Source organism: Euphorbia lathyris, chromosome 2 (assembly GCF_963576675.1).
Source record: "Euphorbia lathyris chromosome 2, ddEupLath1.1, whole genome shotgun sequence".
Lineage (NCBI taxonomy): Eukaryota > Viridiplantae > Streptophyta > Magnoliopsida > Malpighiales > Euphorbiaceae > Euphorbia > Euphorbia lathyris.
In genome coordinates, this window is record NC_088911.1 from 84,762,579 (window position 1) to 84,767,707 (window position 5,129).

The window sequence follows — 5,129 nt, forward strand, 5'->3', positions numbered from 1 at the left end:
CTTATGCATAATCAATTTTAATTAACAATTAATTAAAACTTATTTATCTTTAGATTAATCAATTAAAACAGTTTTATTAATTAACCTAACAATAAATATTTATTCAATCTGATTGAAAAACCTTTTAATTTTCATATATGAAATAACGGATTTAACGCAGGCTCTGATACCACTGAAGGGAAAATAGGCAAACGTTCGGCAGCGGAAATATAAAATTTTTAACCTATTTCCTTTAACCAAGATCCGTTAATCGTTATTTCCTATAAAGAGGGATAGAAGGAAATACCTTTTGATGAACTATCTATTGTTGCAAGCGAAGTGCCCTCAACTCTTAATCCGAGTTCACGAGCACAAAACAAAACACAAATCAAACAAAGTTAGAACTCAATCGTATAATAGCAATCAAGATAGATTGCCTCTAATTAATCAACACAAGATCAAGGAGTAAAAGGAAAGAGATGAAATCAATTGATTCGGAAGCAAGCGGTGAAAGTCGATCCACTATAAGTCGAAAATTCTCTCTCTCCGGGATAGCAAGGGTGGCCGAAATTTACAACTAAGGGGGGTTAATATAGCCTCTTCCATCTAAACCCTAGTCAGATAGAATTAGGTTACTGAATAAGAGTTGTATTCGGAATAATACTCTTATTGTTATTATCTATAATTATATCTAAATATAAAGATAATAATAACTTATTAATAGGATAATAATTAGAGGCAATTTAATCTCATTAAACCTCCTAACTTATTTATCTTATAATTAATTTAATCCATAATCATAATCTAATTATAATTATTTAAAATTAAATTAATTCCTTTATGTGACATAGCACATAAAATCGCCCCCCCCCCCCCCCCCCTTGTTACTGGGTCTTAGTGGACTCAGTTGGGCTTCTGTTAATTAATTAACATCTGTTTCTCTTTTGGGTTCCAAGTCTTATGTGTGACCCATTAGGTTCTTATTGCTTCTAGCCGTATACAACCATTAAATTAATTTCTCAAAATTACATTCAATCTTTGTATAACGGAATGAGTACGCGAACTGTGATTGGCAGATCCGAAACATTCCCCCAGAGTTATAAGAAGACAAGTTGATTCTGTCGTTGACAATTCCATATTAGTTACAGTATAATTCGATCCTTCATCAACAACATCCTTGAACGAAATCTTATGACTATGGATAATGTCAAGTCACATATAGCGAGACGTTCGTTTTACTTGTACAGGCCGAGTTAACTCCAATTAGATAGGTTAAGTGAAATCTGCATTTCAAGTCTTAAGCTATCACCTTGTAAGGATTTAGAGTCAAGTGTTCCACAAATGATCCTTGGACGTATCTCCCAATTATCAGGAGTGACAAATCCCCAATCCAATGTTAACTATCCTGCAATTACTTCTTGTGATACCCAACGTCTGCCGTACACACCCCAGAGTCATCCCTGTTATGGATCGTGTTACAACAGGATCAAAGCATCACATTCCATAATCCAAAATCACTAATTAACATTTTTTTGAGTTTGAGGATTACTTATACCTATTAGTACCAATAAGATGAACATGTGACAAGGATAAATCTATCCATCCTGTTATCTCAAGTCGGGTCCCCAATTCTAATGAACCCTTTCATTGGATCCATGTAACTGTCCAGATATCTGCATATTTGAAGCTTGTGAGATGATCTCTCTGTCTCGACAGAAAACATTGTTATATGCAAGTCTTAACAGTGTTATGTCAATCGCTATTCAAAACATATCACTTGACTTGGGGTGGTTTTAAGTTTATTAGTTTATTATAATATTTTGTCTCACTTCATGCTTGTATGAACACTTTATAATCACTTTAAATAAACTCAGGGATTTCCTTTCATTAGACTTATTTAGTTCTTTAAAAGAGGTTGCCTTTATACAGTTATGAAACCATATCTTATTAAAACAAATGACATAAAGAACAATTCATTTACATTAGGTTTATATCCTGGAACAATTGTCTATAGGACACTAAACCCCAACAAAGTTAGCATGGTTTCTCCAACTAGAGTTATATGTATTCGAATAAGGATTCGGTGGTTGTCGAGCGATGAAATCGCATTGTTCTTGCATGGATGCTTCTGGTTTGATTCCTGGACAGTCTATTGATCAATGATGCCCGCTATAGAAATCACAACCATCAGGTGATAGTATCTCAATAGGGGCAGATAGTTGCGTGTTAATCGCGGAGACATTCATAAAGGAAAATAGGCAAACGTTTGATAGCGGAAATATAAAAATTTTAACCTATTTCCTTTAAACCAAGATCCGTTAATCGTTATTTCATATAAAGAGGGATAGAAGGAAATACCTTTTGACGAACTATCTACCGTTGCTAGCGAAGTGCCCTCAACTCTTAATCTGAGTTCACGAGCACAAAACAAAAACACAAATCAAACGATATTAGAACTCAACCGAATAATAGCAATCAAGATAGATTGCCTCTAATTAATCAACACAAGGTCAAGGAATAAAAGAAATAGATGAAATCAATTGATTCGAAAGCAAGCGGTGAGAAAAGTGATCCACAACAGTTGGATCGAAATTTGCACTCTCCGGGACAGTAGGCTTGGCCAAAATTCTCAGTAGCAGGAGTTATATATAGCCTCTCATATCTAAACCCTAGTTAGATAGAATTAGGTTATTGAATAAGAGTTATATTCAAAATAATACTCTTATTATTATTATCTATAATTATATCTAAATATAAAGATAATAATAACTTATTAATAGGATAATAATTAGAAGCAATTTAATCTCAATAAACCTCCTAACTTATTTATCCTATAATTAATTTAATTCATAATTATAATCTAATTATAATTGTCCGAAATTAAATTAATTCCTTATGTGTCCCTACATATGAAAATCGCCCCCTCTATAATTGGGCCTTAATGGGCTCAGTTGGGCTTCCATCAATTAATTAACATATGTTTCTCTTTTGGGTTCCAAGTCTTATGTGTGACCCATTAGGTTCTTATTGCTTCTAGCCGTATACAACCATTAAATTAATTTCTCAAAATTACATTCAATCTTTGTATAACGGAATGAGTACGCGAACTGTGATTGGCAGATCTGAAACATTCCCCCAGAGCTATAAGAAGACAAGTTGATTCTGTCGTTGACAATTCCATATTAGTTACAGTATAATTCGATCCTTCATCAACAACATCCTTGAACGAAATCTTATGACTATGGATAATGTCAAGTCACATATAGCGAGACGTTCGTTTTACTTGTACAGGCCGAGTTAACTCCAATTAGATAGGTTAAGTGAAATCTACATTTCAAGTCTTAAGCTATCACCTTGCAAGGATTTAGAGTCAAGTCTTCCATAAGCGATCCTCGGACGTATCTCCCATTTATTAGGAGTGACAAATGCTCAATCCAACGTTAACTACCCTGTAATTACTTCCTGTGATACCCAACGTCTGTCGAACACACCCTAGAGTCATCCCTGTTATGGATCGTGTTAGAACAGGATCAAAGCATCACATTCCATAATCCAAAATCACTAATTAACATTCTTTTGAGTCTGAGGATTACTTATACCAATTAATACTAATGAGATGAACAGGTGACAAGGATAAATCTATCCATCATGTTATCTCAAGTCGGGTCCCCAATCCTAATGAACCCTTTCATTGGATCCATGTAACTGTGCAGATATCTGTATATCTGAAGCTTATGAGATCATCTCTCTGTCTCGACAGAAAACATTGTTACATGCAAGTCTTAACAGTGTTATGTCAATCCATATTCAAAACATATCACTTGACTTGGGGTGGTTTTAAGTTTATTAGTTTATTATAATGTTTTGTCTCACTTCATGCTTGTATGAACACTTTATAATCACTTTAAATAAACTCAGGGATTTCCTTTTATTAGACTTATTTAGTTCTTTAAAAGAGGTTGCCTTTATACAGTTATGAAACCATATCTTATTAAAACAAATGACATAAAGAACAATTCATTTACATTAGGTTTATATCCTGGAAGAATTGTCTATAGGACACTAAACCCCAACAATTCATCTTTCCCATTGTTTTAACCAGTTGTTCCATTTGTGAGGATAGTTTAGTGATAGCCTCGTTGTTTGCATTGTTCGTAACTCTCTTTCCATCACTTCTTACTGAGTGCCAATTATAACTGGTGTTGACAACTCTTTCAATTAGCTCGTACAATGCTTGAGGTTCAAGTTCCTCTGGATTTCCATTAGCAACTGATTCAATCTGGATCTTGTATGCATTGGTCACCCCGTTGTAGAAGTTTGAACTTGCATCCATATGGGTATGCCATGATTCGGTACTCTTCTCAATAATTCCTTGTATCTCTCCCATGCTTCGGATAATGATTCATCCTCCTCTTGAAAGAAGTGTAAGACCTCATTCCTTAGCTTGATTACTTGTCTGGGAGGAAAATATTTCATCAGGAATAGCGTAGCCATTTCCTCCCAATTTGTGATAGAACCTGGTTGTGGATTCTTCAACCAATTCTTTGCCTTATCCTTCAAGGAAAAGGGAAACGGCTTGAGTCTGATCACTTCGTCACTTTCATTTCTATGAGTGCGAAATGTGTTGCACATTGTGACGAAGTCTTGAATGTGAGCATTTGGATCTTCATTTGGGTATCCACCAAATTGCACAACTGTTTGCAGCATTTGGATCATTGAAGCTTTCACTTCAAATAGGTGATTTCCTTCATTTGGTATTACAATACATGACGAATGGCCTTCAGTGGATGTTCTGGAATAATCCTTCATCTGTAACCTCTGGTTGCCATTGTTGTTATTGTTTCCGTTAACACTGTTGTTTTCAACATGACCCTCCTCATAGTTCACTGCTTGTTCAGGATCTGGTATTTCTTTTTCACAATCCATTCTGGTGCGTCTAACTTATCTGAGTAGTCTTCTTCTTCTTCTGTAGGTTCTCTCAATCTCGAGGTCCACCGGGAGAATAGGAATACCTGCTCTTCGCATACACAGCTAGAAATCGAAATACAAAAACTGGACAAACAAGTGGTTATCGAGTAACAAAATAAACATACAAATTCTTCCAAACTTCGATTTAAACAATCCCCGACAACGGCACCAAAAACTTGGTG

At 35.1% G+C, this 5,129-nt stretch overlaps 1 non-coding gene across 1 annotated transcript; it reads left to right on the forward strand.

The window, feature by feature from the left end:
• Positions 1–4,318: 4,318 nt before the first annotated feature.
• LOC136221285 (small nucleolar RNA R71) lies at positions 4,319–4,425 on the forward strand. Its single transcript, XR_010685059.1, has one exon. It is a non-coding gene; the product is annotated as a small nucleolar RNA R71 (small nucleolar RNA).
• The last annotated feature ends 704 nt before the right edge of the window (positions 4,426–5,129 follow it).